At 38.7% G+C, this 12,465-nt stretch overlaps 1 long non-coding RNA gene across 1 annotated transcript; it reads left to right on the top strand.

Moving 5' to 3' along the window:
• The first annotated feature begins 10,795 nt into the window (after positions 1–10,795).
• LOC126765990 (uncharacterized) lies at positions 10,796–12,095 on the top strand. The gene is made up of 2 exons (XR_007668691.1): positions 10,796–10,903; positions 11,796–12,095. It is a non-coding gene; the product is annotated as an uncharacterized LOC126765990 (long non-coding RNA).
• Positions 12,096–12,465: the final 370 nt, after the last annotated feature.

Raw genomic sequence — 12,465 nt, 5'->3', positions numbered from 1 at the left:
CATTTTCCATTGTGGCCACATCGAACAAAATAAGAATTTTTGGGCATTTAAATTAAAACACCCAACATTTATTACGATTGCAAATTATTATATATTGTATATTCAATAAGGTGAACTAAGCTTGTTAGTTGTCAATTAATGAATGTTTTTAATCATTTGTAATAGAAAATGATTTCTATTATGCATCAAATTACAAAACGTGTCATGAAATATGTTTAAATTTCGCATTTTCTTTGATTTTCATTGTTTTAAATTTTTATTAACGATCTTGAACGGCGGCAACAAATTTCTCCGTTCACATATATTTTTCGTATAATTTCAATCTGGCCGTTCCAGTCATTCCAATTGCTAACGTCAAAACCTACCCAATCCAGTCAACTGTCAAAGTTCGGTAGGTGAGCGGCTCTCACATTTCCAGTGACAGGAGGGTTGGGCATCCCATTATTCCTGCCCATAACGTTGACGCTTTTAAACACGCATTTATTTCGTCTGCAGGGGTGCCTTTAGTGATAACCGGCGAAGTCTGTCTAAAATCGCCCGCTAAAAGTAACACCATCCCCCCATGATATTTGGATTACTCTTGATGTCTTTCAAAGTCCGATCTAGAGCTTCAATTGCTCTTTTATGGGACATGGTACACTCATCCCAAACTAATAATTTACATTGCTGCAACATACGTCCACGCTCGCTGTTTTTACTTATATTACAGACTGGCATTTCTTCATGGGCTAAATTTAATGGCAGTTTAAGCACCAAATGTGCCGTTCGACCACCATTGAGCAGAGTGGCGGCTATTCCGGAAGAGGCAACTGCTACAGCAATTCCTTTATCTTTTCGGATTTGGGCTAAAAGCAAGTTTAAAAGAAAGGTTTTTCCCGTGCCTCCAGGAGCATCCAAAAATAACAAACCACCTTCGCCATCTTCGATTTTTTTGACAACATTGTCAAATACTAACCTTTGTTCTGGGTTCAAACGTGGAACAGACTCTGTTAATTGTTGTTGTAAGGAAGCAGTATCGTAATCTAGTTCCCGTATTAAATCGCTACTGATTTCCTAGGTTCTCTGTGGTCTGTTCATTCCATAATCTGATAAATCCTTTCCAGAAATTGTTTTAACCTGGTCTTCAATTTTTGTCAGACCCTCATTGTAAATTAAATCACTGTACGTGACATTGGGATTTTGCTCTTGTAATCTGTGCAATATATCGTCCGTCATATCATTTTTGTATTTATCCCACAATTGTTGAGGATTTGAAAGACCACATGTCGCTACTAATACAGCAAATAGCTCTCTCATCTTGCCTGTTGATCTACATTGAGCAGCTTCTTCCAGTGTCACATCCCAATGGTTATCATTCTCCAGTAATCCTCTTGCCTCACATGCCTCTCGAAATGTAGAATAATCTTGTGTGTTATATTTTTTTTAGATCATTGAAAGAGGTAGGTCCGCGCAGTAAAAGCATGCGTAGACAAAAACATTCCAGGTTACTAATATGAACTGTATGAACTCGTCCTAAAGTATCTCCAGATTTGACGCCAGGCCAATCCTGAACAGAAGTACCTTGAATGTGGCGTTTCCAAGTTTTCCTACTTGCATCCCAAGTATAGCACCTCGCCATAAAGAAGAGTTTTTGCAAACTCATCTCTGATACAAAGATCAAAAAAAGCAGTGAGAGTAGTTTTTGGCGGAATAGTTATTCGTTCGTGGAAATTGTGTTCATTAAAATAAACGCGTTCACCATTTTCTAAATGCACGCTGAGATGTATCACGGTGGGATGCCTTTCGTGCAACGGAAATCCTAACAGACGCCACACGGCTTCGTTGCTGCTGACATACCGACCAGACTGATAAGTTTGTACCTCATCTACGGGATTCGCAAGATCAGTATTTCTAAAATTGAAAATATCTTACATATTTGCAGATATATTTGATGGCGCGTACTGAACTGCATGCCTCAACATTTATGTGGGCGTTAAACATTTTTGATAAAATTGGTGAATAGGGGACTACCCAACTATTATCAACCGTAACGTCGCTACCGTTTCGGAGCTTCACGGTTGCTGTTCGACCGCCGTCTGCTGGCGCTCTTCAACGATACTGCGGGTATCCGTGGTCGTTGTGAACGGTCTCTTTCACTAACTTGCGAGGAAATTTGTTTGTGCATTTTCCGTCTTTCATGCAGGGGCTCTGTGGATTTTCGGGTCCGCATGGACGATGAATCATATTTTAATGTCATGGAGAGTCTTGTCAATGTTAGGATCCGGTATTTCAGCGCTGATTATGTTATCTATTTGATCGGGTCGTAACTTATCTTTTAACCACAATAATATATGGACATGTGGCAGTCCACGTTTCTGCCATTCGAAAGAGTACATAAAAGAGCATAAAGCAGCGCGCTTCTCCGAACACTCGGCCTTTATTAATCACATCCCTTAGTTTTTTAACTTTAAATCTAAAAAGTCTTGCCACTACATCATGTCTATCTATTGCGCTTTGCCCCGGCATCAACTCATTGACTATTTCGGGCCAGGCTGGGTTGCAAGTAAAGGTGACGAATAAGTCAGGACGACCATGTGTACGCACATAAACAAACGCGTCCTGAGTATATTCGTGTAAGTACCGCGGGCTATTCACAAATGAAGACGGTAAAATGACTATGTTATTTGGATTTAAATTGGCGTCATTTGCCACAGCGTCTTGAAGATGGATGTAATTCTCTGCTCTTAGTTTAGTTTGATTTAATGATATTTACCGTAACCTCTCGCTTTCAACTTTAACGTACATGTCAACGTAAAACTGATTGGCCAGTTGCTTGCATCTTTGTAAAATGTTAAAGTTGTTTTCTCATATCATCATGTTGTAGGCGTAAAAATCCATGCATGAAACCTTTTTGTTATGCAAGGGAAGACCTGTTACAGGATTAATTTGAGGAACTTGAAAGTGGTACCCCTCTTGTCCCTTACTAAATATGATCGGATATTGCAACGCATCATATAATTTATGAGTATCAGGCACCCTGGTTAATGTGTCATCTCGGGCCTGTAAAACTATATCACGGGAAGCAAACTGTTCGCCTGTAACCATGCCTGCTTTCATTTATTAACGGTGCATTATACCGCCTTTCATGTTCCCCACTTGGTGTGCGATCGGGGTGCATCACCAACCTATAATCATCTCCCGGCATTCTTTCTAGTGCTGTTTCGAAAGTATTGAGAAGGCGACTATGTTTATGCAACATTCTCTGGATTTTGAAAACAGTATCCCTTTCGATTCCTTGTATATTTTGACACCTGCGATCAGCTTCGTTTTCTTAAATAAAGTTGCAAAAACTTTGGTTGCTCATTATTTGCGGGAAGTAAGGAACCAATCCTGTGATACACCTGTTCACGAAGTAATACTTAATCGGTGGTCCCGTGGGAGAGTCTTGAGTTGGGAGTAGGTTAGGTTTAGCGGATTAAAGTTCCGCACTCCGGCTTTCGATGCTTCCCCCTACTATAAAAAAACCTGTCCTTGAATGGTAAAAGTAGGTGAAAATCCAGGCATTACGACCCCTTTATCTACATCAAATGACGTCATCTGAAAGCAAGAATTATACTATCTAATCCTGTTTAAAAACCGGCGCGATTCGTTACTGTCGTATAAAAGTAAAGATTTAAGAGGTTCCTCTGGCTCGCCAAGTAATGGAATTTTAACCTTTCCTCCAGAACAGCACATACCTGGAGTTTCTTCTTTCCATTTCAGTGCTTCACAATATATGCATTTTTTTTCCATTCTTTCAATGATAACCAGTCGGTGATTAACATAGTCGATCAAAGGGTCATACTCAAAAGCGGCACCATTAAATGACTTCCACGTACTCATTGAAAACGTACGTCTTCTTTCTGCGTGCCATTCAGCATTTAAAAGACGTCGTCTTTGTGAATCTTCGTCAGTGTCTGCCGCAATCAATTGCGCGTGACGTTCGGCATCTAAAACTCGACGTGTCTGAGTCTGTTCCACTGTCTCAGAAGCTCTTTGAGATGCGTGGCGTTCAGCATCCAGGATTTGACGGGCCTGAGTCTGCGTAAACGTCTCAGAGGCCCTTTGAGATGCGTTGTGCTGAGAATCTAACATCTGACGCGTCTGAGTCTGCTTTTCAGATTCTTTGCTTTTAGCAACTTTTGTAGTTCCAGCTCTGCTAGAACTACGACTTAGATTGGATTTACGTTTGCGTGGCATATCGAAAACAATAATTAAAGATTTTTTAAATCGGTAGTTTTAATAACTACAACGTAAGAAAATTTTTTATAAAAACTTCGATAAAGCAAACCTTTTTTTTTACTTAAAACCTAAATATCAAAATCAATCAATGACGTATTGAACCTAAACAACTTGTTCAAATAAATTGAACAGGCTTATCTTCGCCAATGCTGAGGCAGTACAAAGCAAATACATAAACAGACACATACTTAAAATGCATTGTCATGCAAAACAATTGCATTCAACAAACAATAACACAAGCACTACTAAGGATAATGTTTACATGTTTACATATGATAACCCATGGGTTCTTAGAATACATTTTAGCAACTGTTTGTAAATGTACTCACATTAAAATAAACCCAAGGTCACACAACATGTGCACTTGAAAACAATACCATACCATGTAGCATAAAAAATATGCTACATACATATGAACATGCACATCAATTGAGAATTAATAAATGAAAGCGACTGCAAAAATAAAGAATAATACGTATCTGAGTAAACCTAGAGATACGAATGATTGGTTAAGAAAATACCTACATCTAACAGCTACCTTAACTACCAAATAATACAAATGTACTATCGATCTCCTAACTAAATTTCATCAAAATCCGTTCAGCCGTTTAAGCATGATAGAGCAAAACTCCCAGCAAAAACCATAAAAAAATCACTAACTCAATTCAGTTTTCTGCCTACTTCCTACCCCCTAAGTACGATGACGTGATCATTTTGATCTTATATCCGTTTTTAGGAAACCATCTATTACCCAACTAAATTTCATCAAAATCCGTTCAGCCGTTTAGACGTGAAAGAGCAAAAGTCCCAACAAAAACGACTAAAAATAACTAACTCAATTTAGTTATCTGCCTACTGCCTACCCCCTAAGAACGATGGCGTGATTATTTTTAGCCTTTGACCATTTCTAGGTTATCATCTATCCCCATACCAAATTTCATCAAAATCCGTTCAGCCGTTTAGGCGTGAAAGAGTAACAGACAGACAGAGTTACTTTCGCATTTATAATATTGAAAAAGTTTTGCGGTATTTTCGCTAGTTGGCGCTGAAAGCGCGTAGTTCTAATTTTATTCGTCGCATCGGGTCATGCTATACCTTTTTGGAAAGCCCACTTCACGCGCTAACACGTGTTTGATTGTCGTTCGTGAGTTATAGCGTCGCAAACATGGAGCAAAATAAAGAGAAAATACGGCATATTTTACAGTACTACTACGATAAAGACAAAAATGCATCTCAAGCCGCCAATAAAATTTGTGCAGTTTATATACCCGGTACAGTTTCCATTTCCACCGCACAACGATGGTTTCAACGTTTTCGTTCTGGTGTAGAGGTGGTCGAAGCTGCGCCACGCTCCGGAAGGCCTGTCGTCGAAAATTGCGATAAAATCGCTGAATTGGTCGAAAGAGACCGGCATAGTAGCAGCCGTAGCATCGGTCAAGAGCTGGGCATGAGTCATCAAAAATTCATTTCAATTTCAATAAAAAAAAATTCAATAAAAATACCGCAAGACTTTTTTGACAACCCATTATTAATGGCACTTATAGTTTTTTAAATATGTATACTTAAAAGTTTAATTTTTTGTATAAGTAACACATGGTGTTTCAGGTGTTAACACAATTTTAAATAAATTCAAATTTTACATTGATTTAAGGATTTTTTAAGCAAAGATTACTTACTTCAAAAATCACTTAGCACACTTATAGCTGAAGTTATTTGATTGTTTACAATTATGTGGAAACGAAACGAATTGGCGCACTTCAGGTTCATTTTGGTAATAATAAACAATGTTGCCAAGTTGTAAAATTGAAAGGTATTAAAGAAAATGTCACTTATACGTAGGTATAACTCAACATCGAACGTACAAAAATTAATATAAAAACAAAAAAAAAATATTTTAAATTATTTAAATAATTCAAATAGTTGCAATTGTTCAAGACCATCGATAGGTTGCGAACTCTAATTCAGTTCATCTTTCCATCAATATTTGCCGTAGCCAACGCGCAAAGAACCATAAATATTTCGCAAACCCTTTCTCTCAAAAATTCATAACGTCGACTCACCAGATGTTGTCATCGTCCATTTGTTCGTCGAGAGAGGACTTTACTTCTCAATTGCCTACTTACTCCGACGTAGAGTTTTTCTGTGTTGTATTTTGAGGCTGGCATTGTTGTTGCTATTAATATTGCTTCCACGATAGACGAAGTTATTTATAACTTCGAAATTCGGGGGAGCCAAGTTACGAGTGCGACAACTGTTTGTTTGATGTTATTTCGACTTGCCTTAGTTCACTACCAGACCCATTTGTTTCTTTCTTTATCCATTCTGTAGAAAGCAGAACTAACGACGCGGTTGTTGATGCCAATGATATCAATATTATCGGTGTACGCTAGCAGCTGTACACTCTTATAGAAAATGGTACCTTCTCTATTTAGTTCTGCAGCTCAAATTATTTTCTCCAAGAGTGGATTGAAGAAGTCGCACAATAGGGAGTCGCCTTGTCTGAAACCCCGTTTAGTGGCTCGGTGAGGTCCTTCCCGATCCTGACGGGAATTTTGGTATTTCTTAACGTCAGTTTACACACCCGTATTAATTTTGCGGGGATACCAAATTCAGACAAAGGGGCATAGGTCCAACTTCGTTTTGTGCTGTCAAAATCAGTAAAATCTGTAAAATCGACGAAAAGGTATTGTGTGTCGAACCTCTTTTCACGGAGCTTTTTCAAGATTTGGTGCATGGTGAATATCTGGTCGGTTGTTGATTTTCCAGGCCTAAAGCCACACTGATAAGGTTCAATCAGTTTTTTGATGGTGGGCTTTAATCTTTTACACAATACGCTCGATAGAACCTTATATGCGATGTTGAGGAGGCTTATCCCACGGTAGTTGGTGCAGATTGTAGGGTCTCCTTTTTTGTGGATTGGGCAGAGCACACTTAAATTCCAATCGTTTAAATGCTTTCGTCCAACCATATTCTACAAAGAAGCTGATGCATCCAGCACGTGTTGTGGTCGATCGTAACGTTGCGATGTAGGCAGTCTGTTTTCTCTCCGCTACGACACGGCCCTCCTCGTCGTACCAGCTGTTCTTTTGCACTTTCCGAAAACCAATGGTTTCGGTTGCAGCTGTACGTAAGGAGCTTGAAATGCCGTCCCACAGTTCCCTTATACCGTTTTGCTGACAAGTGCTCTCAGAGAACTGGAGTGCAAGCCGGGTAGAAAAAGGTTCGGCTACCTGTTGTGATGGCAGCTTCTCGACGTCGAACCTTGCTTGTGTTTGTTGACGTGCGTTTTTTTGCTGCACAAAGGCGGATGCGTACCTTGGCTGCAACGAGATAGTGGGCCGAGGCGATGTTAGGACCTCCGAGCGTACGCACGTCTAAAACAATGGAGACGTGTTTTCCGTATATCACAACATACTCGAACTAGTTGGTGGCTTTTCGATTCGGAGACAGCCAGGTAGCTTGGTAAACTTCTCTATGCTGGAATCTAGTACTACAGATACCCGAGGGATGTTTCCTCGTGGAGGCTGAACCCAGGTGTAAAAACGCCGAACACGGTTTTGATATTGTGGCGGAGGCAGCTCTCATAGGTGCGTTCCTAGCGCTCATGGAAGGCATATTTAGTCACATCGTCCTTCTCTTCCGTCGGGTCGTGAGCGAAAATCAGCGATATATCTAATAACTTCGCTTTGATGCGGATTGTGGCTGTGTGTTCATCCACCGGAGTTAATGACAGTACTCGGCAACGGAGTCTCTCTCCCACCACGAATCCCTCACCAAATTTGCACTCCTTTATATGGTCACTGTAGTAAATGCCACGGGGATCTATTCGCCTCAGTCCTTGTCCCGTCCTTGGACGGCGGTGATGTCAGCCTTTACTCTATCGAAGACATCAACCAGCTGAGCAGCGGTACTATTCCAATTAAGGGACCGGACATTCCAGGTGCATCCCCTTAAATCGTTATCCTTAGTGCGTTTGCCATGGTCGTCATCAAAATGAGGCCTCTCATCCGAGGCTGTTTACGCTTTTTCATTTGTAATGTTATTTTACGTGGAGGGTCCCAAACCCAGCGCGCAACTCTGAGGAGAGATGGTTCGCCCTATCACTTTAGATCGCCTTTAAGCGGATGTTCTTTGACTACCCAGAGGATACTTGGTCTAATATCGGAATTCGTGAGCTGGTTAAGTCATATGTAAAATAATCGTTTCTGGTAACTTCCAAGGGAATGGCAATCAAAGAACTTTCCTTACTTGCGTGAACTTCTACCCATGACTCCATCCTCCTTTGGAAAGAATCAAAAAATCCCATTTTGAATATATGGGAAAAGTCTAATGAGTTATATATAATACAGGCCAAGATCATTTGTTTTAGTGCAAGAACTGAAACTTCATGGGTCATTTAAATGTATTAAAAGATCTGTGGGATGTCCGCAATAATTTTAGATTTATTTCAATATAAAAGCTGATACAAAATTGATCATTGAATTGAAATTGAAATGGAAAGTGAAATGATGAGACGTGCTTGCAGTCGTGATGATGCGCCAAGAAGAAGGAAAAATGGCGGTTCGTCAAGCTGACAGCTTATCCAGTTTTCGAGTTGCCATATCTATAATTCTTGCAGAGTTGCATTTGGGGTTGCCACATCACTCCCCTCTATGCGGGAAGACGAAAGCGTACTCGATGACCAGATTTTGTTTGGTACTCTTTATGTGAACTGTTTGATTCGACGGGTAATCTTCGGCGAGGAAAGCTGACTTTAACCGGTCGATGGAAATGTTTACGTCCTTCCGTCGGATTTTGACTTTGAAGAATTTTTCGCCGCGTTCGACTACGGGAACTGGTCCCTCGTATGGAGGTTGAAGAGGTGGATGAATTGAGTCGTTGAGCACAAAGACTGATGGTGTTGAGTGTAAGTTCTTTTCTACGAATGGTACGTTCGCTTGTAGTTTGTAGTCACTAAACTGCAAGCGTTTGCGTAAATTTTCGACGAATTCACCTTCGTTGGCATTGTGCGTATGTTTTTCGGCAAAGAACTGGCCAGGTAATCGAAGTGTATTTCTATAAACCATCTCTGCGGGTGTCGCTCTTAAATCATCTCTCCATGAGGAACGAAAACCAAGAAGGATGAGTGGGAGAACTTCGACCCAGTTGTCTGTCATGTAGCATTTTATCGCTGCTTTTAATGATCTGTGCCATCGCTCTATAATCCCGTTTGACGAAGGGTGATACGCAGTGGTACGTAAGTGCTTGATGCCTAAAAGTCTGGAAAGTTCTCGGAATAGTGTAGATTCAAATTGTCTACCTTGATCCGTTGTTACTCTACTCGGTACTCCAAACCATCGGGAATAACGATCGACTATTGTCAAACAGTATCGATAACCCTTGCAAGGTGGTAATGGTCTGACGATATCCATATTTATGTGGTCAAATCGTTGCTCCGGTAACGTGAATGTCGACAACGGTGCTCTATTGTGGCGCTGCACTTTAGCTCCTTGGCATGTGATGCACTGTCTGGACCATAAGCGGCAATGGTATACAGTTCACTGTTTGGTGGATTAAGAATTATGTCGCTTATTTGGGCTAGCACGTTGCTTTCGGGCTTTTGATCGCGGCCACGACGGTGTGGTACTTTGTTTTGTCACTCGTTATGCCTGCCGCAATGTATTGCGACTAGACCTGCGCCATCCACAGTTCTGGCTTTGCGTGCCAGAATGGTGGGATCCTGATGGAAACTTTGGCAACTTCCACGTTGCGGGTTTGGATGTCCTCTGCCCATTGGCCCCGATGCTGCAAATTTTGTGTTACCTGGTTTACCGCTTCTTCTTCCGTCATTTTACCTTTTGTCGGGGTCACCAATATGTGAGATGTCTCCAATAATTTTAGATTTATTTTAATATAAAAAACTGATACAAAATTGATAACACTGTGGAACATTTTTGGGATTATTGTCTGGGGGGTGAGAAGTTATATTCATAATTAAATTACTATTCTTATATTTTTAATAAAAAATAATAATAATAAGACTAAGAAAGATCGCAAATGGCTGCCAAATGTTTATAGTAAATAATAGTTTAAGCACACAAATGAATAATAATAGCTAACAAAATTATTATTATCAAATTATTATTAATAAGAAATCAATTGTAGACGTGATAAACATTCGGAGATGTATGCAGCTGTAAAGGCTGTTGACTATGCAATGTGTACATAAAGGTTGTTGATTTGACTAAAGCTAAAAAAAGGTTATTGACCCCATAAAATGAAATCTATGGACACATTGACTACAAAATATATAAACAAAAAGTCAAAGGCCATTATCTGCATAAAATGTAATCAAAGCGGTCATTATTCCATATAATATAAATAAAAGTGGTTTGCATTTAAACTGATCGAGATAAAGATCTGTGGCAACCCCAAAGTAAAGTGGCAACCCCAAATTCAACTCTGCAAAAATTATAGATATGGCAACTCGTAAAGTGGATAAGCTGTCAGCTTGACGAACCGCCATTTTTCCTTCTTCTTGGCGCATCATCACGACTGCAAGCACGTCTCATCATTTCACTTTCCATTTCAATTTCAATTCAATTACACAGTACAACAGCTAATCTGGGGGGTGAGAAATTCCAAGTCAGGGTGATGGTACTAGGTCAGTATAGTAAAACCCTCAAAGGTTTTGGCGTTCGTATGTGTCAGTTTTTTTTATGACCTTTTAAATTAAGCTGACAGCTTATCCAGTTTTCGAGTTGCCATATCTATAATTTTTGCAGAGATGCATTTGGGGTTGCCACATTACTTTGGGGTTGTCTCAGATCTTTATGTCGATCAGTTTAAATGCAAACCACTTTTATTTATATTATATGGAATAATTACCGCTTTGATTACATTTTATGCAGATAATGGCCTTTGACTTTTTGTTTATATATTTTGTAGTCAATGTGTCCATAGATTTCATTTAATGGGGTCAATGACCTTTTTTTAGCTTTAGTCAAATCAACAACCTTTATGTACACATTGCATAGTCAACAGCCTTTACAGCTGCATACATCTCCGAATGTTTATCACGTCTACAATTGATTTCTTATTAATAATAATTTGATAATAATAATTTTGTTAGCTATTATTATTCATTTGTGTGCTTAAACTATTATTTACTATAAACATTTGGCAGCCATTTGCGATCTTTCTTAATCTTATTATTATTATTTTTTATTAAAAATATAAGAATAGTAATTTAATTGTAAATATATTTTTTATAAACTTTTAATAAATCAAAATATTCTACTTACAACGCAATTCATTTAAACCACTATTATAATAAAAAAACTTAATGTGCAATAAAATTTTTATGTCATTGAAATAAATTCGCGTAATTACACCACACAAGTTAAACAATTCAAATATTTCGTTCAGTATCCAACCTTTGATTTTTTATCTCTAAATCAATCCTGTGTTCTGATTTTTTAATGGCCAAACCTTTTTCACACTTAATGTTTCTTTTTCATGAATTTTAAATTACCTTTATGTTTTATTGATTTCAGACAACGCTTTTAATGAACCTTTCTTCCACCGACTTTGGTTCACATTGTTGGAGTTCGTCGGCTTTGGTGTCTGAAAGACTTGGTGGCATCTGCTGTACTGCACAAAATTTCGAGATAGCTTCTTATTCCACTTACAGATACTTATTTTACCAGGAGCTCACTAACCTACTTTTCCAACTGTGTCAAAGGGCAATGACTTGAAGGACCACTACTAGTTCCAAAGATGCTTAGTTTGTTCCGTCGTAATTATGTTATGCTTTCATATGGATTCAATAACAAAAGTCTGCAAAAGAAAGTTGAGAGCCGTTTTGATTTTTTATTAATAATACCTGCATGTATGTATGATTGTGCTGAATCAGAAAATTACTTTCACTTTTTCATTGAATGTCACACTTTCTGACAAAGTAAATAACTATGTTAAACAACGGACCTTAAAATAAAATATTAAAAAATGGTTTATAATTGCCAAACAAAACTATTTTATTTTAATCTAAAATACATCTTTTAGTAAGTGCTAAACAAATTTCTTATTTCCAGTGCATAAGCATCTGAAAGGTCTCTCTGACGCAATAATCTGCCATCAACGAGACGTTACATCTTCCTTGGTGTATTTCTTTATTTTATATATTGGTAAAATCATTTATTTAGTTCGTTATATATCAAACTAGTG

Source organism: Bactrocera neohumeralis, unplaced genomic scaffold, assembly GCF_024586455.1.
Source record: "Bactrocera neohumeralis isolate Rockhampton unplaced genomic scaffold, APGP_CSIRO_Bneo_wtdbg2-racon-allhic-juicebox.fasta_v2 cluster11, whole genome shotgun sequence".
Lineage (NCBI taxonomy): Eukaryota > Metazoa > Arthropoda > Insecta > Diptera > Tephritidae > Bactrocera > Bactrocera neohumeralis.
Note: the sequence above shows the minus strand (reverse complement) of the source record. Positions and strands in the feature narration are given on the sequence as shown.